We start from the raw sequence: 16377 nt of genomic DNA on the forward strand, positions 1-16377 counted from the left end.
ATGCCCAATCACATTATATAAAAATAGCATCTCTTAATGCAACTTGATCACCAGGTAACGTTACCGAAGGTAGAGACAGGTGACAAGTAACTGTAATTTGTGGTGATGCAGCTTTAACGACAACAAAAAAGGCAACCTAGTGAACCCTCTTTAGCTAGCAATCAGCCTCCTTTCATTCTTTTGAATTATAAATATAGAGGGAAGAAAAGAGGGAAAAGACCCACACATATTTTATTTCAATTAATTTTAACAGAAAGTTGGAATGTGTGTGTCAGACTTGACCATTATTAAACCTGGTATGTAATTATAGAAAACATCTAGCAGGATCTTGAAGCAATCATTTTCATTTTCCATTCCTTCTTGGTGACTAAAAATTACCATTTCAAATTTCAGTGAGTAATCTACACCAATTCTGGATATGTAAGGAGTCACAGAGACCTAAAGATAGAATACAATCTACAAAAGTGTTCAGGTAGAGCTACATATGTGGTTCTCGGATAGGATGCTGCAATGCTAGTACTGCTTTTTTTCAGAATGGTGCATACGTAGTAAATAGAAAATAATATATACTGGTTACCAGTCCTCTGTTACAGCTCTATGACTGAAATGGCACCTAGGCTAAATATTCTATGTTGGGACAAAATCATTCTTTTAATGTGTCATGTATGCAAGTCAAGAGAGCTCAGACTTTCTCCTTCACCAGAGTGTAAGCTCTTTGAGGGCACCAGTCTCATTTCCATGGTTCACTGCTGATTTCTCCTGTGCCTACAATAGCGTCTGGCACAGTCCATGTTCACTATCTGTTGAATGAATGAATAAAATGTAATCCTTCCATAAATATTTCTTGATAGCCTGCTTGTTGTAAGGTTCCGCTAGATATCAAGGGACATGCAAAGAGTGGATGAACGTGCCTAGGTCCATGATGAGGCTGGTCTATTAGAGGAAAAAGACATGGACAGATCCAATTAGAGTAACAAGCCAGTGAGGGTTAAATATGACAGGAGTGATGCTCAGATAGAGGCTACTAGGATACTAGGGGAAGGAGAGAGCACTCCAAACCAGGGTGGCTACAAATACCCACCTACCATTTGCACTCTAGACAATTAAAAAAGAAAAAAAAAAGGAAAGAATGAACACCTTGCCCTCGTTCCTTTTTAGAAAAGAGAAAGGTGGGGGCACCTGGGTGGCTCAGGTGGTTGAAAATCTGACTCTTGATTTCGGCTCTTATCGTGATTCCAGGGGGTGGGATCGAGCCCTGTGTCGGGCTCTGTGCTGAGTGTGGAGCCTGCTTGGGATGCTTTCTTTTTCTTTCTTTCTCTCTCTCTCTCTCTCTCTCCCCACCCCCCCTCATGCTCTAAAATTAAAACAAAAAAAAAGAGAAAGGGAGAGAAAAGTGAAAGCATCTAGGAGGAATGGGGAGCAACTTCAGGCAAGTTAGTCAGCTGTGACTAGACCTTTTAGGAGAGAGAAAAAGGACTAGCAAGATTTCGCTGAGCCATGTGAATGGTCATTTTATTGTTTGTTTTTAACTGTGGTAGGCACCCCAAACTTTTGATTTCTGGAAGGGGCTATAGCAGAAATACTAAATACCCTGAGAGAAGCTGTTCTGGTTATACTGGTTATCAAACCAAAAGGAGGACATACATGTTCTCATAAGAGTTCCAGCCCAGCTTTTCCAGACTCCAGAGACAGAATGTTTCCTGGAGCAATGAAACTTTCGGGTGGTCACCCAACACGAGCCAGAGAGCCTTCTGAGGTTCTTCAATGGCTACTTACAATTCACCACAATTCTTATAATTGTAGGTTTGTCTGATGTGATCCTTGATCCATTGTGTTCTTTACACATACATCAATTTTTCTATTTCACAATCATGCTAAGAGTGATTTAAAGTTGTGGCATTATAGAATTTAAATCCGAAAAATAAGTTTAAAAAACGTTATCGAAAACGACCTCTGAAACGTGTATATATCCTTGATACAACTGTCTCTGATTCATTTCAGTGGGTTTAACACAGTGGGATGTGTTAACATTTAAGTAAAGTGTGGCTTTTTCTGTGATTAGGAAAAAGCTTTTCCTAAGATTTGCTTAACCCCTTACTGTGTGTAATTGCCGATGGATTCCATTAGAGGGTTGGTTTGATGCTGGGTCATCTGATTCCCCAGCAATGTAGGCTGCAGGAATTGTTTTGGGCACTCAGACCAATCGGAAGGAAAGGCAACCAAGGGCAGAAATGCTACAGTATTGTCACATCTTATCTGCTTCCATTTTTATGATACTGTTTGGCAGACAAGGACTCAGGCACTGTTTCTGCTGACTGCTTCATACACACCCAGTGTTATGCTGCAGAATCTTTGGATTTAGGCAGAAAGCATACCTGTCTCCAGTGGCTCCTGTACACTTGATTCTACGGACCCAGACAGTGCCCCATCCTAAGCGACATCCACTATTGACTCAACACAAAGTCAGCCCACTTTTGTGTAGAAACACACAAAGCGCTTGCTTCTCCCTGGGGTGAATTCTCACAGCAGTGAGTCGGAATAAGCACGGAGTAAGACAAATGATCAATGTCTGCTTCTTTGAGGAAAGATTACTCTTTTGCTTTTAGAGAAAGGAGTTCAGAGGCATTAGAAGAGCCATTTCTATAGCATCAATTATTCTAGAGTAAAAGAAAATGGCTTGGCAACTTCTTGCAATGATTTTTATTCTATGTTATTTGATACATGTATCGTAGGACCCAGCCATTGCACTCTTGGGTATTGACCCAAGGTAAATGAAAACTTACATTCACACTAAGTTGTGTACACCTCTATTCATAATAACCCAAAATGGGAGACAATCCAAATACTCTTCAGATGAGTGAATGGATAAATCTCCATCCAATGGAATGCTACTTAGCAATAAAAAGCCACTATTGATATATGCCACAACTTGGATGAAGCTCAAAGGAATTATGCAAAAAAGAAAGAAGCCAGTTTCAAGAAGTTACATATTGTACGGTTCCATTTATAGGACATTCTCAAAATATGTATATAAAGGGGTACCTGGGTGACTCGGCTGAATGTCTAATTTTTGGTTTGGGCTTAGGTCATGATCCCAGGGTTTTGGGATCGAGCCCTGCATGGGCCTCTGCGCTGAATGTGGATTCTCAATCTCTTTCTGTCTCTCTTCCCCCCTGCCCATCTCCCCTGCTCATGCTTTCTTTCTCAAATTAAAAAAAATATGTATATATATATATATATATATATACACATATACATACATATAACTGTAGCAACAGAGAATGATTGTTTGCCAGGGGTTAGAGGTGGGGGAAGATAATTGACAGAGTGATGGAACCATTCTGTATTCTGATTGTGGTGCTGATTTTACAGATCTATACAAGTGCTAGAACACATAGAATGGGCCACCAAAAAAGTCAGTTTTACTATTTGTGAATTTATTTTTTTTAATATTTATTTTGAGAGAGAGAGAGAGAGAGATGGCGCACATGAGTAGGGAGGGGCAGAGAGAGAGAGGGAGAGAGAGAATCCCAAGCAGGCTCCATGCTGTCAGCAGAGAGCCTGATGTAGGGCTCAATCCCAGGAACCATAAGATCATGACCTGAGCCGAAATCAAGGGTTGGACGCTCAACCAACTGAACCACTCAGGCACCTCTTTACTGTTTGTGAATTTAAATACACACACACATACACACAGAGAAGCCCAGGGAGGAAATATGGACTCTAGGGGTCAATGGATCCCAACAGGTCCTACAAGTTCTCTGGCTGATCCTGGAACCAGGTTAATGGGTAATCCACCATCCTTCTGTATTACAGACAGCAGCTGTGTGGTGTGACTGCTATTTGAAGGGGGTCCAATGACTCCCCAACACCACTCCTTATCCTTCCATAATTCTTGAAATCGTTAGAGCACTCACCCAGGTTTAAAGCAGTTTCCCTTAATTGTGCTATTCCAGTATAAATGTGTTAACTAGGAAAAAGAATCTGTTAACACTTTAGCAAGAAAGAGGCTTTGTTGGATGAAGTAGATTCAGAGAGTTCTGGGCAAACAACACACAAGACTGCTCTATCTGTAGAAAGGAGAAGGCTGGAGGAAGGGAGGCTCCCATGTAAGTGAGACCTAAGAAAATCAGCAGAGGCCACAAAGGCACCACCACCAGTGAGGACAGTTCCCTGAAAAAGGGAAAGGCAGCCATGTCAATACAACCCATTTTTCATAAACATAAATACCAGATCTGTGTCAATCAATATTAAAATTAGCCCCAGCTAACAGGTCAAGAAACTCTAGCTATTAGAAATGGGGTAATTAAAACTGTTTTTACAAAACATGTTAATTCCAGAAAGGACTTTGATGCCCTTACATAGGATTTTTTTTTTTATAAATGCTGGAGAGCAGATTCTGCCCATCTGACCCTCTAGGACACCCCAGAGACTCTTACCCTCTGATCCCTTTTCTTATTTCTATGGTTCATACTCAGCCATTATGTCATGACTGAATTAACTCCCTCCAGGGGCTTCAGTGACTTCCCATCCACTTAAAGTAAAATCCACACTGTGTCTTGTGGCCTTTGAGGCCCTACATGGCCTGGCCCCTGGCGGACTCTCTAATTTGGTGTCCACCACACCCCTACCCCTTGTTCATTCTTCACTCTGACTGTCCTGTTTTTTCAACATACCAAACTCACTCCCACCTCATGGCCTTTGTGCTTTCTGTTCCACCTGCCTGAATACTGTTCCCACAAACCACATTCTTCCAGTTTTGACTCTAGGGTCACCTCCTCAGAAAGACCTTCCTTGATTCCCCGTCTAATGCAGCCTCCACACACCAAGGCATGCTCATACCTCCTCTTTGATTTTCTGCATTGTACTTGTTACTGTCTGAAATCACTTACCTATTTGTTTAGAGTCTAGTTTATGAATCCACTGTTTCTGGAATGAGATGCCTGCTCTGAATCCCAGCAGCATCAACACTTCCTCTGATAACCTTGGGAAAGAGATAGCCTCTTTGTGCCTCCATTTTTCATTTGTCAGATGGTAATTCTGAGAGCACCTGTCTTATGGGGTATGCTTTTAATTGAGTGATTTAACATATGTGAACTATTTAGAATAGTGTCTGGTGGTTGGAAGTGCTGCAGAAGTGTTTACTCAGATCACTAATATAAGGGCTCTAAGCTTTCCAGGCAAACCAGCTCATGACTCCGCTGGTCAAGGTGACTTGTCACTGGGTGGACGTGTGTCCCTAGTCGCACTATTCTAAGCCTTTCCTCAAAGTCTAATATGGAGGGGAAGGAAGGGTCACTCTCCTTTGGAAAGTTCGGGGGCTACGATCATGTACATCAGGGGTTGTTGAGGGAGTATACAGACTTCCGTGTGGAGAAAGCATGCCTGATAATGAAGGCAAAACTAAAGAAAGCAGGAAAGAGAGAGAGACTGAGAATTCTATTACCCGAGTCCCCGATTCTAGCTGTGCCAAGGGCAAACTACTTTTGGAGGTTTTAAGTTATATGAGCCAATTAAGACTTTTTTTTTTTTTTTTTTTGCTAAAACTACATAAATTGGGTTTCTCTCCTTTGCAATAAAAAAAAAGTCCAGAAGGACATAAAGGGCGTTGTTTTGGACTCTTGGTTCTTTTTAGTCACCCCCCCCCCCCCCCATGCTCTCAAGTGCATGGCTGATGGCACTTGGTTTGGCTAATTGGGAGATTCCATCTTCTTGGCTACAATAATTGGCTTGGGAGCATAATCCGGGTCAAAGAGACTTGATGCAGGGAGTTTTATAGAAATTATTACAAATATGAAGCTGGTTTTTCTCTGGAATTGCAATGCTGGAGGATGCCAGCCTGGAGCTGTTGGGGACATTATGTGGAAAGGGCCCTCTGGAAGCAAAGCCCGCAGAGAAAATTTGAACGCAGAGAGATCAAGGCTGATGACATCAAGGTCCCGAACAGCTGAGGTTAAGAGGTTCAGGAAGCTTAAAAAACACATTAAAGAGAATTGTTAATCAGCTGCAGAGCACACATGTTTAGAATCTCACTAAATAATGGTCAGCGTAAGCAGATTTTCCCAATTGGTTTTGTGTTCTGAAAGACTTTAGGTGCCCTGTTAGCCAAAAGAGAAGTTATTTTTGCTGCTTGCTTCGTTATATAAAAAGATTAAGAGCATTCTTTAAGAAAAGTTTTTTTTTAATGTTTATTTATTTTTGAGAGAGAGAGACATACAGCATGAGTGGGGGAAGGACAGAGAGAGAAAGGGAGACACAGAATCCAAAGCAGGCTCCAGGCTTTGAGGTGCCAGCACAGAGCCCGACGCGGGGCTCGAACTCACAGACCGTGAGATCATGACCTGAGCCGAAGTCGGACGCCCAACCGACTGAGCCACCCAGGCACCCTAAGATCATTCTTACTGAAAATAATGAAAAAATCAGAATTTTAGAGATGAAAGGGACCTTAGAGCTTCTCTAGGCTGGAGGTTTCCAAGCTACGGGTCATATAGTTTTTACAAGAGGTCCTTAAATCCATAGGTCACAAACTTTGCCCTGTACATGAAAGAAAGCACGTATCTGACACACACACGAATTCTAATTTTTCAAATGCACATGGATGCCACCATGCTTAACTTTGTTGAAATTCATTTAAAATCTGGACTGAAAGCAAAGTAGTTACTTATATTTTCTTGGTATTTAGAGAAAGTACTACCACTCTGGTAGGGAGGAAGGTCTCAGAACATTTTTGGTGTTAAAACATTTCACACAACTGAAAAGATTTTAAAATGTTTATCTGAACCGAAATGTTGATTTGTATTCATTGAAGAGATTAAGGTTACATAAGTTGCCTGATATTTATAGTGCTCTGTGACATCACTTTTGTCACCGTGAGTGGCCATGGAAAGGTAGCTGCCTAAGTGGCCTGCTGCCTAAGTGGTGAATGGAGACGTGACCATTATTTCTCCCCCTCCCCATGTCCTTACCTTCATTGGTCAGCTCCTGCAGCCGCTGGCCCTTGTATGCGTTCTGTTAGCCTTAAAAATAAAACTTCTAGTTATTTTACCAGCAAAAATCGGTTTATAGGGGACTGGCAGGGAATTACAATCTGGGATACAGGGCAACTCTGCTAAACCAAGGAGAGGAATGCTCTTTTATAGGGCAAAGTGGGCCTTTGGGAAGGCTGCTATGAACAAGAAGCCCATTGGACTAAAATGGGAGCTGGAAGCATGGTGGCTTTTCACTGGTGGAGCTGTGACCATCTCTCATTGGCTGGCTATTGCCAAGGTGGGAGCAAAGCCTTTCTTCCTCCTGCTGGAGTAGTAAAGTCAAATCCAAGTGCAAGTTCCTATCTTGTCCTGGATTTGCAGTGGACCACCAGTGGTAGGGCAGGAGAACTCCCCCTGCCTCAACTTGCAACTCCATTCTAGTGAGGTTCCCTTTATTTTCACACTCCCCTGCCCCATCATTTTGTACCTCCTTCCCCTTGCTGTCTGGACCTCTGTCACACGAGTTATTGGCAATGTTTCGGAAAGGCTCTGATTTCTCTTAAAACAGGGCCTTGGCATGTGATTACCTCTTTCTGTAACGCTCTCCACTCCCTCCTCTCCTTCAGGTGAGGCCTCCTCTTAACTCTTTCCTCACCACTAAGCTCAAGAATCACCCCCTGGTGCGGGGGAGGCTTCTGAGTCAGGAGGCAGGGAAGCCTGTCCTCTCCCACCAAGTCAAGTTCTTTGTTCTGCGTTCCCCAGACAGCCCTGCTTTCCTACTGAGCACTCCTCTCTGTGTAACTCTGCTCTGGTGCTGCAGTTTGAGCAGGGCTGGTTCCCCCCACGAGGGTGCAAGTGCCCTGAGAGCCAGGACTGTGTCTGTGCATCTTTGTCTTTCCAGTGCCTGGCACCTAATAAAGTTTGTTGCACAACGAGGCAGGCTAAGTCTTCTTAATTTGCTACTATCTGTGCCCCTCTACCCCCATCACACCATGTTTTTTACATTCTTTTGCTCGATTTCTACTTTTCCTGTCCCCGTAACCAGCCTTGGAACTCTTCAAGGGCAGAAACTGTATTGCATTTATCTTTTTATCACCAACGTATGCATCTATTTTTATCCGAAATGTGAATAGAAAGCACACCTGCAAGATTGTGACATAACCAGAAAACTATGTCCTATATACAGCCTTGTTCTAAAAATAGCCCAGCACATGCTCTGGTATAATCTGACTCAGATGCTTCATCTCGTAGCATTTCAGGAATAGGCCTGTCTTTATACACTAGTTAAAACCCAGGAATTGAATTAGTACATTTAAGCAACTGCTAAGATAAGATGAATACATTACTCCTGGGTTTAACAAGAAGCAAAGCCTCCTTAAACCAGGTGCATTCTATTGCTTCACAAAGACTCTCTTCTCTACTTAACCTTAAGTGAAAGCTAAAGGAATGAACCTGACATGTGGCCTGGGGAGACCACCCAAGAATAACGCTGCATTTACCACAATGCAAAAGCATAAACTTTTGGAGTTACACACCCCGGGTTTGAGCCCCAGCTTTGCCACCAACTAGCTGTGTGACCTTAGCTAGCTACTATACCTTTCTTAGCTTTATTTTCCTCATAGCTAAGTGGACAGAACAATAATACTTACCCCACAGGACTGTAGGAAACATAGTTAAAACCATGCAGGTAAAGCGCTGGCCCAAGGCCAGACAGAAAGGTTAAGAGCATAACCACTGCTTTTCCTCCTTCCTGGGGAAGGGAGTGGGTGGGTGCAGCTGATGTAGCCTGAGTGGGAGGAACATTCTGGATTGTGGAGACTTCTTTTTCTGCAGACAGGGCGGTAAATTGGAGAGGATTAAAAAAGATCCTGGGGGGATACAGAACAACTCTGTGAAGCCATTATTAACCATTTGTTCTTTTTTTTGGGTGAGAGTAGGGGAGGCGGGGGTGTTGGAATATGGTAGCTTAAAGATAACCATGGGACAACTGACTGGCATTTGGGTACTGGGAGTAAGTTTGTTCCAACAAGAATAAAGTATCAAAAGACCTTGAGGGAAAGAAGACAGAACAGATACATTTAAAACCTAGTCTCCCATGAAACATGAAGTGCCCCAGAGCCTCCTGGCAGCTGCAGACTGTTGGTATTTTATTGTGGATTTTAAGTGGGGGTTGCGTTTGCATGATGCCTCTCACTTACATGCTCGTTTGCTGGGAAAACTGATGTCTAACTGTTGCCTTTTTAAATAGTGAGAATTCAGATTAGATGGTGGAGTTTTAGAAAGAACACTACAAAGTATAACACGAATGTAAAGAATAATCATTAAAGCTTTCTGACTTCAGCAAATGTTCTCCATCAGTTCCTTCTGGTCCATTCTCCAGACTCGACCAGGGGGTTATTCATTCCTAAAACAGAGTCTGGTCACATCTTTCCCTTGTTTGTAGTCTTTCTGGTCTCCATACTTGTAGCAGTAATTGCCATTTTCTTTAAATTCTTAACGTTTTGTTAAATGGTTAAAAAATCAGATGGTACAGAACAGCACTAAATATTACTTTACTCCTTACCTCCCCAGTTCTGTTCCTCAGAGAAAACCACTTTACACTCTTTGATCTCTTCAATTTCTTTTAGTAATTGGGTTCTATATAAATTATATGCTCATAATAGTTAGTATTTGGTTTATCAACGTTTGGCTATACGTGTTAACTTTCAGTGCAAGTGTGTGTGTGCATGCGCACTCACACATAGCCCCAAGGTCATTTTTTTTCAGGGTCATTTGAAAATAAGTTGCTTATACCCTGCCCTCTTACTCCTTATTACTTCAGTGTGTACTTCTTAGGAACGAAGATATCCTCTTAGGTAATCATAATACGCTATCTAATCTATAGTCCATTTGCCATTTTTATCAATTGTCTCGATAATGTCTTTTACAGAATCTTCTTTACTCCAGTATAGGACCACGTATTGCATTTTCTTGGATCATGTTTCTCTAGTTCGTTAATTTGGAATTGTTCCTCAGCTTTTCTTTGTCTTTCATGACATTGATATTTTTTTAAAAAAGATTATAGGCCATTAGTTTTATAAAGGGTTCCTCAATGTGAGTTTTATGATACTTTGTCATGATTAGATTCAGTTGGACAGTTCCAGCATGCATACCAAAAATGGATGGTGTGTCCTTCTCAGGGCGTCCCATCCAGAGGCATTTGATGTTAATTTTGATCATCTGGTCATGGTATCATCCAGTTTCTTGCTGACTATAAAGTTACTGTGTTTCCTTCGCAACTAATAAGCAGTCCATGGGAAGATACTTTAAGAACAGGTACTAGTGTAGCACCTTATCAAATTTTCTCCGGTAAATTAAGCATCCATTGATGATTTTTGCTTGGAGTAGTCCTTACTACGGTGATTACAAAAATGGTGGATTCTCTCGTCTACCATGACCTTCACTTTTATTAACAGACACTCTACTGTAAGGAAGAGTCCCCCTCCTCCCACCTTCCCCTTCCATCCTCCCCTTCCCCTTTCCCTGTCCTCTACCTGCTCTAAGAGCAAATCTACTTGAAAGGCTGTTGCTCACTTTCAGTGGTGCCAAGTCAGAGAGGTGAGGTGATAGAAGCCAGTCTCCTTCAGACTATGCCATCTGAACACACACATACAGAGTTTAAAAGGGAAATGATAACATAAGAAGTCCCTACAATCTCTCATTGCAGATAAGGGGAATGTAGTCTTTGGATGTACCTTTGTGGTTGTTCAATACATTAGTGACTCAAATTTGGAAACAAAATTTATATGATGCTTTCAGGCTCCATTTATTTGAGATCACAAGATGAAGTGTTGGGGGCAAATCATATCAAACCAAACCCAAACCCTGCTATGATTTGAAGTTTCTTAGCTTTTTGAATTTAGGATTTTTCTTGGCTCTACCCAATCAAAATAAAATACAGAAATACTTTGGGTGCCGAGACTGCTATCTGATTGTGACTATTAGCCATAAACCCCAGTTTCAAATTTTTGTATTTATATTTTTGTGTTTATATTTATACTCACACTTTATCAAAACAGCTCCATTTCTCTCATTGTTCGACCCTGGAGAGACTGAAAGTATAAAACACATCATTGGTTTAGGCATCAAAACCTTATTGTTTGAGTTTTCTTATAGTTCTAATTAAAATAGAAATAGTTGAAAAAACCCAAACTCTCTGAGTCACAAACTGAAGCCCAAGCTCCTTTACAATGACACACAAGGGGCTTTATGACCTGATTTCTTCCCGACATTCCGATCTCATGCCCTTATGCTCCCTACAACTGTCAGAGGAGTTGAAGCTCCTTGAATATGCTGTGGTTGTTTTTGCCTGGTGGTCCCTGACTGGAATGCCCTTTCTCACCTTGATGAATTGTGCCCCTCCCTCCAATCTCAACTCAGAAGTAATGTCCTTAGGGAAAGGTCACAGAGAGACTGTTCACTCCCTTTCTGCCTCATCAAGCCCCCATGTGTACCCACATTACCCCAGGACATACTCATTCTCAGTCCTCGCTCCTTTTTCTGTGATTGTCAGCAGCGATGGAAGGGTTGGGACATTTCATCTTTCTTTCTTTCCTTCCTTCTTTCTTCCCCATGCTTAGCGTGGTTGCAAGCACATGGCAAGCATGCAATAAATACAATTATTTGATGAACTGTACAATGATATGCTATTTTCATGACATCTGTTCCAATGGCTGTCCTCATATCGAGCAAAACATCTAGTGCTAAAGAAATCAGAGTGTCAGAGGTATGGACGGGGCTGCGCTTTAGTTATTTGTAAAATTCCCTCACTTACTGAAACTCTCACGACACTCAAGTGCATTGGTGAGGTTCCTAGGACTTTTTAAAAAAATACTGGAAAAATGTAACTATGTCATAACCACCTTATAGCAAGTTTGGAGCTTACCAAAGAGGAAAAATATGCCTTTGCTTTTATTGCCCGACCAGTACAACAGTTCACTTAACCATTTCCATGTTGCTGGCTGTATCCCAAATTATGTAATTATTCCCTTAATTTTGGGACATTTAAACAGTTTCCAACTCTTATTACTATAAATAATATTGTTGAAAGCATCTTCTTCCATATATTTAAAAATTATTTCTTAGGATTAAGTATCTACATTGCAAAATCGAGGCCAAACAGCACAAATACTTTAATGGATCACAATACTTATTAACTTCAGAAATGATTTCGCTACTATGCCATGCTGCCAGAAATATATGGGTACCCTTTTCAGCTTGCCATTTTTTTTCTGTGTTGACTAAAAATATCTCATGGTTGTTTTGAAGTCTAAACCTTTTTATCTTGAATTGTATATACATAAATTCACTGTCTAAGTATTATTCTTGGTGGGAAACTTACTGAGACATAAAATTGAAAAGCCTACTTTTAAACTTAGATTGCTTTTATGGTTCAAAATACTGGAGCTTGATTGCTTCCCAACTCATAATGATCAAATTCCGGATATGCTGAACTCTAGCATCATTTTCTCATAAATTGAGTATTCTCACCTAGTTTCAGTCCCTGAAGCTTGTTGCTATAGTAAAAGGTATGGTGAATCACATGCCATCCGTCCCGTGTTGGCCAAGAAAATAACTCCATCTCTGCAGTTGTCTGGCACATCTCGACTAAATATATGGTGAAGCTTAGAAGTGTTTCAAAGTTCTCGTTCCAAAATTGAGGAAAAAACTCGAGTTGCTTGCATATATGCAAGCATAAATGAATTCCTTTGGCATTAGTGCCTTGAGGTTCTTTGATTGAAGTGTGTATAAAGGAATAAAGAGGGTCCTCATTTAAATGCAGTTAAAGACTTGATGTTTTTTTCCTCTTTGTTCACTAGAAAAGATTTATAGTATGGTAAATGGTGTTGTACAGTAAATTCCAAACTGGCTCTCAGGCATTGTGTCTACATGATGCCCACTTTTGCAAATGAACTGTAAATTTTGTTTTCAAACAGTTGCATGCGTGGCTGGTCAAATTGATCCACCTGCCTTAATGGATCATTGTGTAACAGGGTGGAAAAAATAGGAAACTTGATTGAGGCCCCATTTTGATCAGAGACTGAAATCAAATGATGTGGGTGCTAAGGTCATTACGATCCTCTCTAGTGACTCCGTCCTGTGTAACTTCATCTCAGAGTACAGCAGGGAGCTCTGCTAACCTCACCTCAATCATGTTTGTGGCAAACATAATTATTTTTCATGGTATCAACATTTGATGTGTTTTGAGAGAAGGTTCAGTTTTCCCCAAAGCAATGTTAGAAATGCAATCCTTTTATCTTGACAATTCTGATAATTCTCCATATAACTTTTGAATAGGGAAGAATATATGTGGTTTTCTTAAGAGTGAGGAAAAAATGAGAGTTCTCAACAAATAAGATTTTTTTGTGTGGAAAAATGCACTTAAATTTCATAGTTATTAATCTCTGTCCACTTCTAGCTCTTTCTCAGCCTCTCAGTACCCTCCTCCGTGTATCTACTGGCTCTCCCACCCAATCCCAGAACTTTTACACAATCCCTGGGAAAACACAAGGGTCCTACCCCTGCTAGCAAGAGGAGTTTGGAAAACATCTTCTGCTGTCAGTGATGTTCCTTAACAGTTGTTTCATACCATTCTTCAGGGGCAAACAGATGAGCCGATACAGGGACCCAAACAGTTACAAGAGTGACTAGCCAAACTGATCCACCTGCCTTAATGGATTGTTATATAACATAGTTAAAAACAACAATAATAAAACACTCCATTTTGCCTTTAAGCTCTAGAACTTAGAGCAGCCAGATCTCTCCTGTTCAGTGACGATGACCATGTGGCAGCCTCCTGAACCAACCCTCATCTTGGGAGCGACTTGGAATTTAGGTGAGGGTCTGGACGTTTGGAGAGGGAATCTGCCTGTTTGGTCTTCTTCTGCTGAAATCTTTATCTTGCTCTTTTAGCTCTTTTCTTTTAGTTCCAGTATAGTTAACATCCAGTGTTCTATTAGTTTCAGGTATACAATGTACCAACTCAACACTTCCATACATCACCCAGTGCTCCTCATGATAAGTATAGTCCTTTATTTCCTTTCTTGTTTTTGTCTCTCCTTGACATCTCCCTGCACAGGCCCCAAACATGCAAATTAGTTTATCCTTCCTCCCCATTCCCTCCATTCCCTGAATTTCTTATGAAGAGGAGGGACCCAGCCTTATCCTCTGCCATACTCCCTCATTCCTAATGGTCAGATGGCTTGGAGCGGTACATCTTTTTGCCACCACCCTGCCTTCTTATCCATCTGATTTTTGTGTTTAAAGATTCATTAGTCCCTGAGGCTTCTTCAGCTCCGTCCCCTTGAGAAAGATGTGTGCCCAGAATTATAGCAGAGCTCTGTTATCTTCCTGCAAGGCCCGTGCCTCAGCCACGATAGTTCCTTCTGCTCCTCCTGCTGCTTTTTCAACAGCCTTTGTCTTGCCATTTTTTCCCCTCATGTTGGGCAGTCAGTGCTGCACAGGGATCCAGTTAACTTTCTCGTCGGAGGTCTTTCTGGTATTTGTCCCAGTTGTTTGGATTCTGGTGAAGGGTGTACCTTCTCTGCCATCTATGTGTGGGTAAATGACTATATCAAAAGTGGTTCAAATAATGCAAAAATGCACATTTATAAAATAAAGCCAATATAAACATGAATTGTGCCATTGACTTTTCTTAATAGGGACAAAAAATTCTGGCGATAGGGAATAGAAACAGGCATTTAGTTTTTGATGACTCATTACTTAGTAGGAAATATTCCACTTTAATATTTGTAAACAAGGTAAAACTGCAATTTATTAATTTATTCATACATTTGGTCAGCATATATTATTTGAGCATTATGAGTCGCATTTTGCACTAAATAATGAAGATATAAACATGAATAAAACATCTACCCACAGGGATGTAACAGTGCAAGGGAAGAGACAGATACGAAGGCAGGTCGTTTGAAAACAATGTGATATGTCCACCGATAGGATATACACAGAGGATTAGGGAGTATGAATAAGGAATAAGGGAATGAGTGAATGAGTCTATCCACCTATTTCCTTTAATTTAATAGAAAGCAAATAATTCAATTGCAACTTTATACTTACTTTATGCTTACTAGACGTGACAGCTTGAAAATACATCTGAAGTTTTTTGTCCCCCCCCCCACCCCCGCCAATATTCCTCCCATGAAGAGCTGGGGTTTATGCTTGTTCTCTTGAAACTGGACAGGATTTTTCATTATTTTGCCCAACAGAATATGGAGGAGTGTTGCTATATGACTTCTAAAGGGAAGACATAGAAAGTGATGCATATCCTTGCTAGAATACTCAGGCTGGAGCCCTGGGTGTCATCTGTGAGGAGGCCCAAGCTAGCTCATGAAAGAGATTTCATGGAGAAGCCCTGGGACTACATGAGGAAAGAGAGAGGGATGCCTGGCCACCGACTCCCCATCTCCCAGATGCTCCAACCCCTCCGCTGTTCCAGCTCCAGCCAATATTTGAAGGTGGCCACACGAGAGACCCCAAGCCAGGATTACCCGATGAAGACTTTTCCAGGCTCCTGACGCATAGAAACCATAAGTGATAATAAAATGTATGTTGTTTTCAGACATTAAATATTTGGAGATTTGCTGCACGTCAGTAGATAAGTAGAGCAGGTTTTTAAAACTTTGTACTGAGGTCCTGTTATAACAAAAGCTTAAAACATGTGGCATTAGCTTCAGGTCTGGGCAGCAGGCAGAGGAACCTTGAAGAAATTGTTGGCAGAAGCTCGATGGATGGACCTTGAGGAATCAGTTGTAGAAGTTTAAAGGAAAGTGAGGAAAACTGTATTGAAAACTGGAGGAAAGCAGACCTTTGTTAGGTAGTGATGGGCAGTTTAGAAAAACTGTCATCTATAGTAATGTGGAAAAGAGAAAATGTACCAAACAAACTGATGGGTCTGGCTAAGAAAATTTGTAAGTCGAATGTTGAAAAAATGTTGAAGCATCTTTTAGATTTGTGTACTAAGACACAAATAGAGAGGAAAGCCAAAAATGCAACTGTTCGGTTTTCAATAAAAATTTAGAGGAAATATTAAGACGCCAGGACTCTCTATGTTTGAAAATAAAACTCTTTCTAGGGGCGCCCTGGGTGGCCCATTCGGTTGGGTGTCTGACTTCGGCTCAGGTCATGATCTCACCATCTGTGAGTTCAAGCCCTGCATCAGGTTCTCTGTGGACAGCTCGGAGCCTGGAGCCTGCTTCAGATTCTGTGTCTCCTTCTCTCTCTGTCCCTCCCCCCACTAGCACTCTGTCTCTCTCTTTCTCTCTCAAAAGTAAAATAAAAACATAAAAAAAAAAAAAAAGAAAACTGTTTCTAGTCCAACCAGATGGCAAAAAACTCTCAAATTAAATAATAG

This window comes from Prionailurus viverrinus, chromosome B4, assembly GCF_022837055.1.
Source record: "Prionailurus viverrinus isolate Anna chromosome B4, UM_Priviv_1.0, whole genome shotgun sequence".
In the NCBI taxonomy this organism is placed as follows: domain Eukaryota; kingdom Metazoa; phylum Chordata; class Mammalia; order Carnivora; family Felidae; genus Prionailurus; species Prionailurus viverrinus.